The sequence below is a fragment of the Hipposideros armiger genome, unplaced genomic scaffold (assembly GCF_001890085.2).
Source record: "Hipposideros armiger isolate ML-2016 unplaced genomic scaffold, ASM189008v1 scaffold_826, whole genome shotgun sequence".
NCBI lineage: Eukaryota > Metazoa > Chordata > Mammalia > Chiroptera > Hipposideridae > Hipposideros > Hipposideros armiger.
The window spans coordinates 424785-431520 of NW_017732176.1; the positions used below are offsets into that span (position 1 = coordinate 424785).

General features: G+C 46.6%; 1 protein-coding gene across 2 annotated transcripts in view; it reads right to left on the reverse strand.

Moving 5' to 3' along the window:
• The window catches only part of CUNH1orf116 (chromosome unknown C1orf116 homolog), a 57001-nt gene that overhangs the window by 9340 nt on the left and 40925 nt on the right, over positions 1–6736 (reverse strand). The gene's annotated exons all lie outside the window — the stretch shown is intronic.

Genomic DNA, 6736 nt, shown 5'->3' on the forward strand with positions numbered 1-6736 from the left:
CGACTCACGGCAGCCCAGCTCCAGGTCGAGCTGTTGTTCAGCATCTTAGCTGTGGAGGGCAGTGCCACTGGCCCTCATATGTGGGATCCGAACCGGGCCCTCTGGCATCCCAAGCCAGCTCTTAACCAATGCGCCACTCGGCCGGCCCTTAACTCAATTTTTAAACTAAATAACTGTAGGGCAGCACACATTAAAGGAAGTTAAAGGAATCAAAAAGAAATCAACTGAAAAGGAAACTGAGGTGCAGGGAGCCTGGCAGCCTGACTCTTAAGCCTGCGTTCTTGGCCACTGTATGTTCTTAATCTCCTCTCCTTCCCATCTCCCATCTCCCATCCATCCGTCCTTTTACCCATCCCCCACTCATCCATTCACCCTTCTTACTATATCTATATCCACTTATAGTTATCATTCCTCTTTAGGTGGGAGGTTGAATTAGATAACCTAAAAGTTTCATTCCAGTTCTGAGGTTCTATGAGGTGTCTTTTACTTTAGACTATATCGTGATTCTTTTTGGCAGGGTGGTCTTCCTAATTAAATGGTTTGGTCTTATTGAAATATACATTTCAGGGCTGGCATGGATCTAGGATACAGGCCCGTCCAAGTCCCTCATTTCCTGAGTGGGATGAAGTGACTCACGGAAGGTCCAGAGTTTTGCCAGGATTCCACCCGGCTTCAGATTGTTTTGAACTCTGGATACATGGCAAGTGGTGAATAAGAACAACCATCCAGACAGGCCATGAGCAAGAGGGAACGACGGCCTGGAATGAGAACATTGCCTGCTCTCACCTCACTTGCATGATAAGCCAACGATGATGGTGGTGGTGATGGTGGTGATGGCAATGATGGTAATGACTCCGGTGAATCACAGGGCTCTTTTATCAGAAGAGATTTGGAGAGGTCATCCAATTTACCTTCCCGCCTCCTGCTAACTAATGCCTGATTGATTCCTAAAAGATGCCTACCTTATTTTTTAAAACTGCCCCAGAAATCTTGAAACCGTTTCTAGCCTCAGCTCTTCCTGATTTTAGCCAGAGTTCCCTCCTATGATGTAAGTTTATTATTTTCCTCCATTTAAAAAATGACTATTGCAAAGCATATAGTTCTTTGAACCACACAGCAAAAGAAAGTGAAAGGAAGCAAAAAAGAAGCTAACTGTGTAGTCATGGGGAGCAAGACATTGATGATAAAGGGAAAGCCAGGTTTGGGGATAAAGTTAGAGACAGCTTGTTTAGCCTTCACTGAGACACAGACACCATGTCCATGCCAATTCCTTTCTTTTCAAATTCTAGGAATCATGGTTTGGCTGAAGTTGAGTCACCTGGAGGGTGTGCCAAAGCCAAGTTGTTACTTTGGACTTTTACTCCCAGCAAGATCTCTCTCATTTACTGTCAAAGCTGGGTCGTGTGACCTCTTAGCTTCCAACCCTTTCTACATTTGCTCCCCTGGAGAGGGAAGGAATAAGGCTCGGAAGACAATACTATCATTTATGGAGTATCCCTGGTGTGTCAAGCACTGAGCTTTACATAGTTTATACTACTTATTCCTCCATACAATCTTGAAAGGATGGTACTGTCCCCATGTTACAGATGAGAACTCTGAGGTTCAGACAGTTCCAGGGTTCCCTGATTGGTAAGTGATAGAGGCTGAACTGCGCCCAGATCTATATACTCCAGTTACTCACACGGGGAAAAGACTTGGAATCATTTGCTGTGTATTCCTCCTTAGATTCTGTCCATCTTCCAGGTTTCTGCCTCCTCTAGTCTATGAGCCTATGCCTTCGCATTCTGATGGTATGATCCTTTTCTTTCTACACGTATGATCATGGGCCAAAGGATGGAGTGATTCATCTCATATACTTACACATATTGTAGACTCTGAAATCTTCACATCTAGCTTGAGCTCATAATATCAACCAGGGCCTGCTCTCTAGGCTTTCACTTGCCCTTCCTTCCATAGAATAAACACCAACTTCTGCACACCTGCCCGTCCCCAGGTTATAGGGTGGCCTCTGCCAGACCACACTTCCCACTGTGAAGGGAGGCTCCTAAGACGTGCCTGGGCCCATCCCCTGACCTCTGTGTAGGATGGCGCGTAGGCCTGCCCCACTGAGTCACAGTGCAGAGCTCCCAGAGTAGCACCTGAGTGGTGATTCACGGGAGCAGTTGCCAACTTATCTGAAGGCACAGACCCCATATCTGAGGGCACAGCCAGGCTGAGGAGAGGCCAGCTCTTGTATTTGGTGGATGGTTGGATCCCAGTGGCAGCAAGACTATAGAAGGGTAAAGCAGAGATACAAGGCCAAATGGAAGTAGAGCTGTCACTTTGGTTTTAAAATCAAATGACTGGCCTTTACACACTTCCACCCAAAATCCTCCAAAAAGGGATAAACAACCCTGATGCCACTCTCACCTCCCACCCAATCTGTTCATGCTAAACGAAGAACAATGCTATATGGATACAGGAGGGAGATAAAATTGCACAGGTGGGTCTAACATCACCTGCAGGATGGCGGATGTCCTCACTGGGATCGCTTTGCCTATCTTCAAAATGAGGACAACGGGATTTGGACTTAGGATTCTATTCTTGAATCCCAAAGATTGTCCTTAGAGAGAAACATGTTCTTGGAAGGACAAGGACATGGGAAGCATGGTATCTTTAATTAACAAGGGAGGGGACTCTCTCAAATTAAGAGAATGGGGGAAACGGGTGGGCTGCTAGGATAAGGATGCCAAGTGGGGAGGCTGGCTGTACGTAACGCTGTTTTGTCAGGAGAGAAATTCCCTTTATCAGGGAGTGGGGATTTAACAGGAAATACTCCTGACCACAACCTGTGTTGGTCAGCCTTATACTGATGTCAGGGCCCTAGATTCTTACCAACTCTTACTTTATAGCTAGCCCCAAGTTTCCCTATTTACCAGGGCAATTAAAAAATAAAGTGATTGTACCTCAGGTTGTGTGCTGAAATACACACATGACACAGCTCAATTGTGTCCACTCAGTCCTCCAGGAGGGGACCTTCTTTCTTTTGGGGAGTCTGTAATAAGATGTGGCTTGGCCAGTTGCGGGAGTCCCTGTCAGCTGCGACAGACAAGGTTATCGCCCAGGGCCAGAAATAAGGCACCAGGCTTTTGGGTGTGTGTGTGAGAGTATACACAGAAACTGTTACACCTACACCCCACATACCATACCAGGGTGGGGCAAGCCACTTGTTCCTACCTTAACCTTTTCATCATATTCAGAAATACCGAGCTTTGACGGTGCTGGGTCCCTAAGGACACAGTCCAGAAACGCTCGACCGACCTAAAAGGTACCTTTCTGACAACGGTTCTCTTTATCTTCCCCTTACATCTGGGGATCCTGGACTCCAATGAGGTCATAGCCATGAATAACATTTATTTCCTCAGGGGCAGCATGGGCCTAGTCATGTCAGATCTCCAAACTTGTATTCGCAAGACCACACTACCCACTCATATTACCTTCTTTTGGCATTTTCTCAAGTTGCACAACTTGGTCAGGGAATTTAGGGTTAATAATGGGTTACTGTATTGCTTCTTTCCAAAGATAAAATAAAAAGCCACAACACAAAATATGACATGAACAACATTTAATCTCTGATGTTTCAGAACATACTTTAGGATATTGGAGGGCCTGAGGGTTGAGCCCTGGAGAGTGACTACTGATCCTTGGGATACGGTGTGGATGTACAGTGCTGCCTGAAGGGAGGCANGCACGTGAAACATTACCATGGCTCTAAAATCTGAACTATACAAAAAGGTATGTTCAGAGAAATGCCACCCTCCCCCTTCGACCCTATTTCCATCCCCCCTTTCTTTGCAGTTTTTTACTCACCCTCTGTCGGTAATCAATCACTTGAGTTTTTGGTTTACCCTTTCTGTACTTTTGCACAAATGTGCAGATATGTGTGTATTGTCTTAGGGCCTCTTTTTCTTCCACGAAAGATGAAAAGATAATTCTGGTAGTTGGGTGGAGAGGGGTTGAAGGAGGGCTTGGGTGGATGTAACGAGAACACTTAGTAAGCTGCTGCTATGGTTCAGGAGAGAAATGATGGGGCGCCGGTGTGGCTGCAGTAGTAGCAGAAAAAAAGAAAAGAAAACCAGTTTGAAGGATGTTTGGAGATGGTGTTGCCATGATTTGTAACTGATTACTGAGGACAGTGTCGTGGACGGTGTTTTGGTTTCTGACTTTGCTCATTGAATGGAAGCTAGTGTTGCTCACTGAGATATAGAACTCTGCAAAGGGGTCACCTTTTTTGGGTGGGGGGATGGATTCCCCACATGGGTCTGTGTTTGGACATGTTGAGTTCGAAGCGGAGATGGAGTAGGCAACTGAGGCGTAAAGCACAGAAGGGAGGTCTAAAGAGAAATTTCTCAAGCTGTGAATTTTGCCCTGGTCTTCAGGAAATGAGAGTGCAGCAGCATGGAAAGTCGGATTCTCCACCCAATTGCAGTGTGTATGGGGTTCCCAACACCACCGAGCGATCCTCAATACCAGCTGGGTGTCCTGCAATTCAAATCAATGCCAACACTATCTACCTGGAGATAGCATCAGATCCCACAGGTTGAGGGTTCTGGCCCACAAGACTGTCCTCTCTCCCCCTTCAGGTGCAAGTCCAGGTTGTTACCTGTGCTTCTGACTGACTGGTTATAAATCAGAGGCTTCCACCCCCACCTCATTGGATACCAGCAATTTGCAAGAATTGCTTACAGGACTCAGGAAACTAGTTTACTCACTGGATTACCAGTTTATTATAAAAGATATTAGAGGACATTAATTAACAGCCAAATGAACAGATACATAGGACAAGGTCTGGAACAAATGAGCTTCTGTCCCTATGGAGTCTGGGGCCAGAAGTGTTCACCAACCTGGAAGCTCTCTGCATTCTGTCCTTTTGGGTTTTTATGGAGGCTTTATTACTCAGGAATGATTGATTAAGCCGTTGGCCCTTGGCAATTGAACTCAGTCTCCAGACCCTCTACTCTCCCCAGAGGTGGAATGGGTGGGTGAGTGGGGCTGAAGTCCTCAGGTGATCAGCCCCCATCCTTTGATTACCTTGGGGCTTTCTAAAAGTCACTCACTGACATAATAAAACACACCTTTATCCCTCTCCTTATAGGAAACCCCAAGGGTTTTAGGAGCTCAGTGCCAGAAATGGGGTTGAAGACCAATATATATTTCTTATTAAAAACTCCAATTCCTGTCTCATGCAGAAGAAAATAAACAAAAGCTCGGTCATCTTCCCAACCTCTTCTTGCAGGAGTCTGGCTGCTCAGAGCAGGGCACCGACCAGAGGACGTGCTTTCCCAATGGTGGGTGAAGTTAGCGGCACGGAGTGGTCCCTGCTTCTCAATGTGGAGGTAGGGTGGCAGAAGATTGGGAGTAGAAATGTGCCTGATTCCGAGTCATTCTAAAATGATAATGATGCCATGTTTGAACTAACTTCAACTAAACGATATTCCCACAGCCCACCAGACCTACCTGGGGCCTTGACTAATACAGAGGAGCTCCCACTTGAAGGACTAGGGTGGGAGACTCACTGGGAGAGGAGGTTCCACCTCTCCCCACATCCAGACAACTGGGCAGATAGGAAGCAACCCAAAGGGAGCCCTGCCGAACGCCGTGGGGAGAGTGTAGTGGGGTCGGTGTGAGTTGGTGTGAGGTGGAGGCATAGACGCCCAAAGTCATGTTGTGTTGTACCCTTCTCTCCGCTTTCAGGCCTGAAGGTAAGGAGGTAGAGAACACGGTTGTCTTATTTTAGTGAGCCACTCCTGTTCACGGATGAGAAAGCCTTTGAGAAGTCTCTTGTCACAGATGCTCAGATCAACAGGGGCCTTGAGTGTGGGTGGAAGCTAGAAGAATGTCCTGGGTGTGCTCTAACACACCAGGAGGGAAGAAGAGGGAAGGAAGGGTGGCATGGGAGGTGCTAGCAGGCTGTGTGCATTGTGTTAGGTCCCTTGGCGTCTCTTCCCCCCATCTTCAGTTAAAAACTCAGAAAATAACAAAATGCTTAAAGTCACTTGATTTCCCATGGGAATCATTTAAGGCCTGGGCTTTGAGTCTGGACTGATAGGAGTGGAGACAGTGACAGTAATGTGGCGCGGGCAGATGTGGGGAGTCCCGAAGCAGCACATACAGATATTGAACACAGGCGGGTTGTGAGGAGGTTGGCTGCAGAAGGTTCTGGAAATTAGAGGAGGGCTTTTGACTGGATCAGGCTAAGGAATTTATGTGTACGCTAAGATTAATCCAGTCCTCAAGGGGGGCCGTGTGGCATATGAATTACGTATGTATATGATAATAATATTAACTGATTTTATTTATTAAGTAATGTGCTAAGTGTTTTTTATATGCATTTATCCTATTTGATTCTATTCGCATTACAATGAAATAGGTAAGTACAATTGTTGCCTCTACAGGATTCATTCCTGTTATCAGTTTTATTTTTTTTAACTCAATTTTTTTTAAAGAGTTTTATTGGGGAATTGGGGGAAGGGGAACAGACAAGTTGCTGTCCTTTTGTTCTTCAGTCTAGTTGTGAAGGACGTTGCTTCACTGGCCCAAATTGGCACCATCATTGGGCTCTTCCCAAGCAAGGCAGATCAGTCGCAGGCTTCTGGACGGCCGCTCACGGCGGCTGCTGGCCGCTCACGCTGGCTGCTGGCTACACACGGTAGCCCATGGCAACCCACTGCCACAGGGGCTGCAGCCTACGCCATTG